The sequence below is a fragment of the Takifugu rubripes genome, unplaced genomic scaffold (genome assembly GCF_901000725.2).
Source record: "Takifugu rubripes unplaced genomic scaffold, fTakRub1.2, whole genome shotgun sequence".
Classification (NCBI taxonomy): Eukaryota; Metazoa; Chordata; class Actinopteri; order Tetraodontiformes; family Tetraodontidae; genus Takifugu; species Takifugu rubripes.
The window spans coordinates 13,575-26,098 of NW_021821673.1; the positions used below are offsets into that span (position 1 = coordinate 13,575).

The following is a 12,524-nucleotide window of genomic DNA, read 5'->3' on the forward strand; positions in this document are numbered from 1 at the left end:
ATTCCCCGTGGATCTGAGCCTTCATCCTGCCGTGTTACAGGCGTCTGCTAGGAGGAAGCTAGGAGGCAAACCTGTCTGGTTTCCTCCTACTGGGATTGGACTGTGGCGCCTCATTCCCAATAATCTGAGCACCTCCGGACTGTGAAAGTCAGCAGATCCCGACTTGAGATTGGAATAATTGAAATCTCACAGCATGTGGACCCAGGCCTCGTTCAGAAATCATTGTACACAACATGTTGCACTGAAAGGATGATGAAAAGTTTGATGGTGCTTAATACTGGACGAAAGGTTCCAATAACTTATTCTACAGCATGTAGCCTATTTTCGTAGATCTAGTTTTTTCTTTGAGGCTGCAGCTTCCTGAGGAGACCAATGTTTCATCCTTCATTTAGGGGGTTTTGTTTGTTTTTAACCTGATCCAACCAAGTTTCATGTATCACAGGAAGGTCTCCTCCGCTCTGTGCTCCTCAGCCATTATCACATCTTGGAAATATATGATAGACTGGGAGAGACTGTGGTCCATGATGGCAGGAGATCAGGTGCACGCTCAATCAACAGTCAAGCACCAATCACGCGTACGTGCACTGGAGCTGTCAGCAACGTCCCAGCTGTATTCAGCCGGGCTCTTGTTTGTGGTCTATTTTTAGAAAAAGAAGATGGACAGAAATGTTTGAAAGAACAAGGTCTGAACGAGGTGTCCCCATTGGTCCAGCTTCATTATTGGACCTCACCACGTTCCTGTTGGCCAGTGGGGACAGAAGCTGACCTTAATTACGTAAAAACCTTAAATGATGTCCCACATTTGTGTGATGAACTCCATGAAGAGGATCCTTTCGTGCTCCATTTGACTTTTATGTAATTCTGGCTCACTTGGATGTTCTGGTGAGAGGAGGCAGCTGCTGGTTCCAGTTGTGAGTAATGACGATTTGCTCTGGAGCAGCCGGAGGGACGCGAAGCTGCTGGGCTCTGAGCTCCTCTGAGCTCCAAGTGGTTGGTTATGAGGAAGGGGAAGGGGAAGGGAAAGGGGAAGAGGAAGGGGTCGGAGTGGACTGTACAGGACGCTCGGTGGGTTAGGTTAAGATTAGTGGTTAGGGTTGGGGTTAGGTTAGGGTTAGTGGTTAGGATTAAGGTTAGGATTAGAGTTAGTGGTTTTAAAGTTAGGTTGGGATTAGTGGTTAGGGTTAAGGTTAGGATTAGGGTTAAGGTTAGGGTTAGGATTAGTGGTAAGTGGTTAGGGTTAGTGGTAGGGTTAAGTTGAGTTATATTAGGTTAGGCTAGATGTTAGGTTTAGGGTTAGGATTAGTGGTTAGTGGTTAGGGTTAGTCGTTAGGTTTAACCAACATGAGTCACCGCCCTCAGGAGGCCATGGGCTGCAATACACACAACAAACAGCATGTCGACAAAAATACCCTAACCCTACCCTCACCCTACCATCACCCTACCCTAACCCTACCATCACCCTACCATCACCCTACCCTAACCCTACCATCACCCTACCCTAACCCAACCATCACCCTACCATCCCCTACCCTAACCCCTACCATCACCCTACCATCCACCCTACCATCACCCTACCATCACCCTACCCTAACCCTACCATCCCCCTACCATCACCCTACCCTCACCCTACCCTAACCCTACCATCACCCTCCCATCACCTACCATCACCCTACCATCACCCTACCCTAACCCTACCATCACCCTACCCTAACCCTACCCTCACCCTACCCTCACCTACCATCACCCTACCCTAACCCTACCCTCACCCTACCCTAACCCTACCCTAACCCTACCATCCCCCTACCCATCACCCTCTCCTCACCCTACCATCACCCTACCCTAACCCTATCCTCACCCTACCATCACCCTACCATCACCCTATCCTCACCCTACCATCACCCTACCATCACCCTATCCTCACCCTACCATCACCCTACCATCACCCTATCCTCACCCTACCATCACCCTACCATCACCCTACCCTCACCCTACCATCACCCTACCCTAACCCTACCATCACCCTACCCTAACCCTACCATCACCCTACCCTCACCCTACCATCACCCTACCCTCACCCTACCATCACCCTACCCTAACCCTACCCTCACCCTACCATCACCCTACCCTAACCCTACCCTCACCCTACCATCACCCTACCCTAACCCTACCCTAACCCTACCCTAACCCCTACCCTAACCCCTACCCTAACCCTACCCTCACCCCTACCCTAACCCTACCCTAACCCTACCCTAACCCTACCCTAACCCTACCATCACCCTACCCTAACCCTACCCTAACCCTACCCTAACCCTACCCTAACCCTACCATCACCCTACCCTAACCCTACCCTAACCCTACCCTAACCCTACCATCACCCTACCCTAACCCTACCCTAACCCTACCATCACCCTATCCTCACCCTACCATCACCCTACCCTACCCCTACCATCCACCATCTTTCATTACCATCCACTATCAACACTTTCAATCTTTTGTCCTGATGATTAATGAGCCGAAAACTTTCTGTCACCCTGCAAATGTTCGTTAAACGCAATCAACAATCTTGATGTAACTGGCAACCAACTTCTAAGTCACACTTTATCACTAGTTAGTAGAGATAGTTATTCTGATGATCGTTATTCCGATGGTTACTCATGAGATCTGTTCAGCATCAACTGAGTTGTTCTTTCATTTTGAGGGGGGTAACAAAGGTCTTGTCTGTATCCGACCGTGGCAACTTTATCTTCTGTAATTGCTTTTACAATTAATGTGCAGGTGCTTGTAACTCATCTGCCAAACTCTGATCTGATCTTGAACTAGTCCTCTTTTCTTCCACTTCCTGTCCTCCTCTCTCCCCAGGTCATTCTAGGGCTGCTTCTCCCACCGTCCATCCTCAGCCTGGAGTTCAAGAATAAGGACGAGATGTCCTACATGCCCCAAGACCAGGAGGACTATCTGCAGGAGAAGGAAGAGGAGGAGCCCGAGAAACCAGCCAAGGAGAAGGAGGACGAAGACATGGAGTTCACAGTAAGATCTTACTGTGAGACGCAGTACAACTCCGTGGTGAGAGAACCCACCTCAGCCCCCCATCTCAGCATATATGTGCTTACTCCAACAGTGCACACACACGAGATCAACATTCTGTGTCCTTTGCTCTTATCTTGTATGGACCAGTTTGTTTGCAGTCCACACATATATTCATCCACATATATTTATTTATATATATTTATCTATTCTGGCCAGTTGGATCATTCCAGCTAAATTGGCCATTCCTGTTTCTCATTGTCTCAGCATAGAAATGTTGTTGGAGTTTGTAGCGTCTCAGTCTGTCGCTGCTTGTTGGGTTCCCTCCTGTACGTCTCTTCTTTTCTATCTCCCTTCTGCCTTTGCTTTTGCTCCCTTTCTTTCCTTCCTTGGTTTTACTGTTCCTCCCTGTTTCTCTCTCCAAGTTCAGTTCACAGTTGAGGTACAGTCTGGATGCTAGCTGACTGATGCCCTCCTTCCTCTCTCTTTCTCTTCCATCCCAGTGGTGGCTTGCCACAGCATACCACCCAGCATGTCAGCTACTGAGCATGGGGGGCTTTTGCATTATAGAACAGAGTCTGAGCACCTTCTCCCAGCTCACCATGGAAGAGTTGGTCCATCTCCATAACTGTGGATTGTATAGCATAAACTTGACGATTCTCTTCACTCAGTTCTGAAGGTGACACCAAGAGTCAGTTTGTGTGCTGATGTTCCTGCCACACAACCTGAATCTGTGGTCGTCCCACCAAACACATGGAGCCCCGCTCCACATTCCTCCCATCTGCATCCAGTACAGGCAGCAGGCCAGTGCAAAGAAAGATGAAACGGGCCATTTACACATGCAGCGGGCGTTAAAGACCCCTGCGGCCAAGGAATGCACGTGAAATCAGCCCCGGTTCGGCTTCTGCCTGTACTAATGCGCCCTCACCTCATGAGCCGCCGTATGGACATGCACACACTGCTGCACCACCGAGGGAGATTGTATTGTCCTATCTGCAGGTAGCTACTGAGCATGCTCAGAACTTTCAGCATGAAGTAGTGCTGGAAGGGAAACTCTAGTTCTAGATCCACACATAAAAAAGGATTTATATCAACATGAATGTTCATATCGGGGGGGCTCTGGCTCAACCCCTGCCTCGACACGGAGTATGGGGACTGGAATGTGAACATCAAAATGTGAAGGAGTTGTAAATCCTAAACAGTTTGTTCATTTTTTCCAATCAAAATCTGGCAGAAGCACGTTGCATTATTTTCCTTGCCGTGCACACGTTGCCCAGTGTGGAATTATAAAGTCTCTATAGTCTCGTATCTGGAGGTGATGCTAAAGGCGTTACTATACCTATATATACCCATATACCTATATAAACCCATATACCTATATAAACCCATATACCTATAAAAACCCATATACCTATATAAACCCATATACCTATATAAACCCATATACCTATAAAAACCCATATACTTATATACCCATATACCTATATAAACCCATATACCTATATAAACCCATATACCTATAAAAACCCATATACTTATATACCCATATACCTATATAAACCCATATACCTATATAAACCCATATACCTATAAAAACCCATATACTTATATACCCATATACCTATATAAACCCATATACCTATATAGCCATATACCTATATATCTATATATACTGCAGTAGTTTGCATACAATACAATGTGGTGCACGTGCTCCCTCAGAGGTCCGTCCTCGTCGTTAAGAGGCCCAGACGTGGGCAGCAGGCTCGGAACCTCTCATGGATTAGAACAAGTCTCAGATCAGAAGAAACTACCTGTGGTGTTGTTTTCTTCTCTGTGTTCCGTCTCTTCTCTCTTGTCCTGCTTGAGTGTTGTCTGAGAGGCGATCCATGAGTGTTCCTGTGTGCACCTGCACCCAGCACATCACCCCAAACACACATTCACAGTATGGAATGATGCCGTTGCCTGTGCTTGCTGCAACATTAAACTTGTGCAATAGCATCGTGTAATCTCTCTCCCTGCTGCCTTCTCTCCACCCCTCTCATCTCTTTCCTGCTGCCTTTTCTTTGTCTCATCCTTCTTTCATCATTTCTCTTCTTCCTACTCTGTCCATTGCAAACCTTCCTGGCTTTACCCCCCCCCCCCCCCCCCCCCCCCCCAATTTCCAGGCAATGTTGGGTTAAGTAACAGCAGAGGCATCGAGGAAGAAGGACGTCGAAGAAGTTCAGAACCGCCACCGTCTCATCCCAATGGGCCGCAAGATTTATGAGTTCTACAATGCCCCCATTGTCAAGTTCTGGTTCCACACGGTGGGTGTGAGCTCCAGCAGCACCACCAGCGTCGATGGGGGGGGGGGGGGGTATGGGGGGGGGGGTGGCAGAGGCTTCACTGTGCTTAAATAGATGTTTAATATATAGTTGTTATGAAGATAATCAAGAATCAATCATTACAAATCATTCATTTTCCACCCCAATAAATAATTAGGAATAAAAGTCTCTCAACAAAAAATTTTCAACTCAAACCTAATATTGTTTGGATTATTTTGCATTTTAGATTAAAAAAAACACTTTTTAATGACAAACTCTTCACAAACATTTTAGTATTTTCAATCCAGATAACAAAACTGTTATAATTGAAGCATTGATTGATTTTTCAGCAGTTCTTACATTGACAACAAAAAATATTTGGGAAATGAAGACCTTTAGTAAAAAAAGAACGTTTTAATATGAGTACGATGATTTATTTTAATCAAGTTCTTGGTTTTCGTGTTTTGTTTCATCTGCTATTACTTGTATATTGCTGTTATTTCATTATTGTGTGCAGCTCTGCGTTTGTATTCTGATGTGTGTGTGTGTGTGTTGTGTGTGGGTGTGTGTTTGCAGTGTTATTTTCACTGTCCCTCAAATGGTCTCATAGGACATTAGATACTAAATGAAATGGATGTTTTTGACATAAATAAGATGGATGCTGCAGCGCCACCTACTGAGCAACAGTAACTGGTTAATTATTAATTTTATTACTATTTTTTATTAATACCATGATTGGGCCCTAACTGGGCCTCTCAGGTACCAGTAATTCAACCACCCTCGTGCAGAAAATGTGGACAAACCTGAAGGCTTGAAATACCTTTTGGAAAAATGTGTTTTTTCAGTCTTGGGTGCTGGAGTCGCTGCCAGGCATCAGTTACAGGCAGTTTTAGGCCAAATGTGGAGGTGCAGCACTCAAATATGTAGGAATTAAAATTCAGTTCCGAGTTTCCAGAAGGCAGACGATCAGGAGGTTAAGGGTCAACAATTAGACTGATGAAAACAATTTGAACTCGTCACAATGTATCATTTCTGACTTAACTTGTCTCTGCTGTTGCTTTGATGTAGATGGCGTACGGGTTGGCTATCTGATGTTGTTCAACTACATTGTCATGGTCAAGATGGATCTGGGCCCTCTCCTCAGGAGTGGATTGTCATCTCTTACATCTTCACTAATGGAATTGAGAAGATGAGAGAGGTATCCTTCAGCTGATGTTGCTCCTTCCTGCAGCGTTAAAGGTTAATTTGGGGGATTTTGTGATAAGGCACAAAGGACAAACGATGTAAGCAAACGTCTTTTGGGTATTTGGAAGAGCTGTTTAAAAACGAAAACTCGAGGTGTTGTAGCAGTGCAAAGGATGACAAGTGTGACTGAAGCAAAGAAACACGCACGGACAACTCTATACATGAATCCCAACGTCACATGCGCGCGTCACTTCTGGCGCCTCAGTGCTGCAGGTTGCTGATCTTTGCACTGCCCTCTAGCGGTGGCTGGGCTGCACTGCACCACGTGAGACTCCAGTTTCCCGCCATGTTTACACTGAGCTGCCTTGATCTCCCTCCAGATCCTGATGTCTGAGCCGGGGAAGTTGTTTACAGAAGGTGAAGGTGTGGTTGCAGGAGTACTGGAATATCACAGACCTAATGGCAATCCTCATATTCTCCGTCGGCATGGTTCTGCGTCTCCAGGAGCCCCCGTCATGAGCTATGGCCGGGTGATCTACTGCGTCAACATCATCTATTGGTACATTCGTCTGCTGGAGATCTTTGGTGTGAACAAGTACCTGGGTCCCTATGTGATGATGATTGGCAAAATGGTGAGACGAAGGGGTGCTCGACATGAGGCTTAATGTCTGACTTTCTTCTGCTTCTCATCTCAAGAGTTCTTCTGATTAATGAGCAGGCAGAGATTTGGTGTTCGAAAGTCTTCACACACGGAAAATGTGGCTGTAATTTAAATGGTTTTTCAGGTCATTTCGCAGCCAAAAATCATGACTAAAAAGGCAACTGCAAACTGCAGCCTGGTCCACACATGTTTTAGAGGAATAAGCAGGAAACAAAATGTCACAATTGATGCATTTAGATGTGTCGCGTCCTCTAAATGAAGATCTTTCTCCTGCAATGGAAAGTAAAGCAAGGCGTATCTAAAATGCCTTTGACTGTGAGGCTGCTATCAATGCCACTTTATTCTTCTGCCCTCCTCCTGGGGAACGTCAGTCACCTCTCTGTGTTTTGTCTCCTCGAACCACCCCCCCCCCCCCTCACCTACAACGCCCCTCTTCTACCCCGTCCCGTCAGATGATCGACATGATGTATTTTGTGATCATCATGTTGGTGGTGCTGATGAGTTTTGGGGTGGCACGTCAGGCCATCCTCAACCCTAACGAAGACCCCTCCTGGATGCTAGCGAGGAACATCTTCTTTATGCCCTACTGGATGATCTACGGGGAGGTGTTTGCTGACCAGATTGACCGTAAGTTCAGTGCCAAAGTACCAAGCTTTCTGAGTAGGATTTACATCTTCAGGCTCCCTCCCAGACAAAGTCTCTCCATCTAATCTATCTTTTGGTTATTTTAAGACGTAATTTTCCTGTCAGCGTGTCTGGATGTTTCGTGTGTGCATTTGTTTACAGTACATTTAGAGAAGTCTTTGGGAACATGTGCGACTGAGCGAGCGCCGTTCTGTTGTCTCTGTGTATGATGAGTGGCCCAAAGAGAAGAGATCTGAAATAATGTTTTCGTTCTTTGTTCAGATATGCATAGTAGGAAGGTACAGCAAAGGGTGAATGAAAAACTCTGGCTGGTCGAAAATTACTTTCGAGCTCACGGAGGCTGGCGTAGTCATGGTCCTTCCCACTTTTCCCAGTGCAGTCAAAATCCCAGTAAATCAATCAATAACGCCCTCAGTTTAATCACAGCCCCCCCTCCCCCCGCACCTCTGCATCCACCCTGTCGCATTACCACCCTGCAACGCCCGCAGTGGCCACTAGAGGCCGCTGCAGACACCCTGTGCATGCTACTTCATACACCTCGAAGGTCAAAGTTGCCTTCTGTGTTTGTATCGTCACCTTCTGTTCTCTCAACCCCCATTTTATTAAATATCAGACTGATATTGAACTAGGCTGATTAACTATTGGTCTCAGTGTATCCTGGGAACTTTATTCTTGCTGAATTTGCCACGTGACATTTCAGAAGCACTCTTCAAATCTGTGGGAACTTCATGGGTTTTTGTTCTTGGCTAGATGGGACATCAAGAGTGAGTGTCCGTTTTTGTGAATATTCTTGATGTTTCCTCTACCAGTTTTTCTGGGTTTCAGCCATTTGAAGAGAAGAGCCTGTCATGTTCATGCCACGTGACCCATACCATCCCCTCAGTGTTGGCTCAGCTTCTCACCACAGCAAATGTCACAAATTTATGGGGAATATCTGCAGATTTAGACCTGAATGTATCAGTCAGCCACCTCTCATCATCTTCAATCTGTTTTTTCACGTGGTTCAGTTGTCAGAGTTTTTAATCCAAATTGTGGAGTGAAAGATTGTTTTATTCAATCAAAAGGAAAAATTACTTCAGTTCTCTGTCTTTGGGCTCAATGGTGTGAAACTATAAAACATCAAGAAATGCCGAGCATGAGGCAAACAAACCAAGAACAAATGCTGATGTTCCCTGGAAAATCCACAGCAACTGAACCATCCCAGATGGAAAAAACACACTTTGAATGGCAACATTCCAGCAGAGGAGCGATGCTCTGCACACACGTGGCCATATATTTCAAACATCAGCTGCGTGTTTAAATATATTGCTGGCACAAACCGAAATGCATTTTCATGCATATTTTGCTTTTTCAGGTGCACATTTGTGAACATGCCCCCCCCCACCATCTTAAAGAAGCATATTTAAGAAAATACTTCCAATTTATGTTTGTTTGCAAGACCTGTACTTGTGCCTTTTCTTTGGTATTCACAGATGTAATTGTCCCCTTTTTTTGTCCCTGTTTGTCTCCCTTTGTCCCCGTTTGTCCCCTTTTGTCCCTGTTCGTCCCCATTTGTCCCAGTTTGTCCCCATTTGTTCCTTTTTGTACCTGTTGTTCCCCGTTTGTCCCCTTTTCTCCCACTTTGTCCCCGTTGTCCCAGTTTGTCCCGTTTGTCCCCTTTTGTCCCCGTTTGACTGGGCTTTTGTTGGTGTTTGGATGTCACCTGTGTTTTTTTACTTGCGTTGTCCTTCTTTTTGTGTCTCTATTTAAACTTTCTTGTGTCTCATCTACTAATGAGACATATTCCTGGACAGATTCTTGACGGGGTTAACGTGAATCTGTGTGTCTTTGTTTTTGCCGGCGTGCAGCCCCCTGTGGGCAGAACATCACCACAGAGGAAGGGGTGGTGGTGTCCCTGCCTCCCTGTAAGACCGGAGCCTGGATCGTCCCGGCCATCATGGCCTGTTACCTGCTGGTGGCCAACATACTGCTGGTCAACCTGCTCATCGCCGTCTTCAAGTAGGTGAAGGAGACCAACGGGAGCTAAAGTGTCCCCGTTAATGAGACGAGAACTAACAATCCATTCATTCGTTTACACCACACACACACACACACACACACACACACACACACACACACACACACTTCTGGCTTGGTTCAGTGAATGGAACGTCTCTTTCTTGTGACTCTCATCGTAGTAACACGTTCTTCGAGGTGAAGTCCATCTCCAACAGGTTTGGAAGTTCCAGCGCTATCAGCTGATCATGACCTTCCACGAGCGGCCGGTCCTTCCCTCCTCCCCTCATCATCTTCAGTCATATCACCATGGTTCTCAAGCATCTGTGTTGCCGCTGGCGCAAGCACGACGACGACGAGCGGGACTACGGCCTGAGTGAGTGCTTGGTTCTGATTCACTGGGTTCACTGGGTTCACGTCTCCATTTCTTCACCTTTATTGTGGAGGTTTGGGAAGCAGCCAGATGTTGACCCCCCTTTCACACCCTTGATTGCTCTTATCTGCAGAGCTTTTCATCACAGAGGACGAACTGAAGAAGGTCCACGACTTTGAGGAGCAATGCATCGAGGAGTACTTCAGAGAGAAAGACGACCGATTCCACTCGTCTAACGATGAGAGGATCAGAGTCACTTCTGAAAGGTTGGACAGAGCAACATCTGCATCCGTTTCACACTTTTTGACAAGCAGGACTGCTCCGATCATGGGAGTAGTGCTAGTGTTGGCCGGTACCACAGGAGTTGGGACCGCTCGTTCACCACAGGCTCGTTTATTCTGGCGTTTTAACGTCTTCCTTCCTCCTCCTAGGGTGGAGAACATGGCGATGCGCCTAGAGGAAGTCAACGAAAGGGAGCACTTCATGAAGGCCTCGCTGCAGACCGTTGACATCCGTTTTGGCCCAGATGGAGGAGCTCATCGGACGCATCGCTGTAGCACTGGAGCGCGTAACGGGTGTTGAGCGCGGGGAGGTCAGCAAAGTTCGCTCCCGGACGTCTTCCGACTGCACAGACTCGGCGTAACGTCCTCCGCCACAGCGAGTGCCCCGAGTCAGCGTATATCCTCCGCCAGTGCAGCTTTAACAGCACGGAGGGGAACGCCTACCGCCTGCAGGAGGCGCTGGAAGGCACGGCTGAGGGCTCCATGTCCCCCCCTTCTCCTACTGGCATGGCTGCACGGACACGAAGCCACTCGTTCTATGTGGGAGGTGGTCGTGGCGGGGAGCGTGCGAGCGGTGCTGAAAGAGGCCGAGAGCTTCTTTAAGGAGCGTTCGCTCAGTCTCCACCGAGCCAACAGCTCACAGTCAGTCTCCTCAGGTGCCGCCCCAAGGGAGTCTAAGCCCCTCCCCCTGGCGACGCTGTCGGTCTCCCAACAGCACCGTCCGTCATCGTGTATTGATATATATGTCTCAACTTCTGAGGAGGTGGGGCCTTCAGAGGTTTTTCTAGATCCGCTCCGTGTGGCCCCACAACTGCAGAGAGACGCCTCACTGCAGTCAGACCCCACAGAGATGGTGCTGCCCGGGAGGCCGGGACTCGGCGGCGTTGGCACTACAGGTATGGGCGACAGGCACTCGGAGGGTGGGGCAGGGAGTAGTGGGACAGCTGGAGCCATGTTCGAGACAGTGCAGCTGCTGATTTGTCTCTGTGTTCAGCTCACCTTTTACCAGACTCCAATTTACCTCCTTGGGACATGGAACCATCGCCACCCGCCCTCAGCAGGAATGCTGGAGCGCTCAAAAGCACGCCGCTACCTCTCCGCAGCTGGCACGTTGTTCCTGGATGAACCCCCGTTGGTCAAATCCCACAGTCTCATGTTCACCCCCGAGGGGCTGTTACAGTGGTCTCGGAGTTGGCGTCCAAGTAAAAGCTGCCGAGTACACCAGCATCACTGACTGCATCGACACGCGCTGTGGTGTCCGCTCCGTACACGCCTGTGGAACGCTCCAGTTCCCCCAGTGGATCCACTTCCTTCCCCTTCGATAAACCAGCGGACATTAGCTCCTCTCACCCGGAGAGAGAGGCTGAAGCTCAGCCACACAGAGTCTGATCCAGAGGACCCCCGAAGACCTCATTCCAGCCTCCGACCACCCCCTCGCTTCGGGGGCATCCAGCGGACCCCCCTCTCTGCTCCCCACTCTCCAGGCTGGAAAGAGCAAACAGTTTGCTCCTCCGATGACTCCCATCCTTCCCTCACACTGGCCCCTCCGCAGAGGAAGAGCCTGTCAGTGAGTGAGAGGATGGAGAGGGGTCTGGGTGCAGACCGGGGGGCCTGGGCCTGGGCCTGGGGGGCGGGCTCTGGCAGGAACCAGAAACCCCTTCCTCAGGAGCAAGTCTGGTGCACGACCTGAAACAGCCAAAACTGACAGCCTCTCCATGAGAAAAGCTCGCCGCTCCCTCTGCCTTCCGCAGCTTCGATAGGCAGAATTACACATGACAAGAACTCCGACAGTGAAGTCCAGGCAAGAACTGAGGAGTTCGGGTCAGGTCACAGCAGGGGAAGGTTGCCGACACTACTAATCTGGAATAGAAACACATTTCAACGAGCACTTGCATTTTAGAATAGAGAAAATGGGAGAGAATTTAGGGGTAGTTGAGGGCAACTTGAATGGGGGTTTGGGCCAGGCTGATGGCAGATTAGGGGCTCCCACTGTACCCGGGTCCAAAACCAGCGATCTGACTAGAGTAGTTTTGACTTCCTCTCGTAGCTACAGGAAT

At 48.2% G+C, this 12,524-nt stretch overlaps 1 pseudogene; it reads left to right on the plus strand.

The window, feature by feature from the left end:
- The window catches only part of LOC101077744 (transient receptor potential cation channel subfamily M member 3-like), a 17,470-nt pseudogene extending 5,227 nt beyond the window's left edge, over positions 1-12,243 (plus strand).
- The last annotated feature ends 281 nt before the right edge of the window (positions 12,244-12,524 follow it).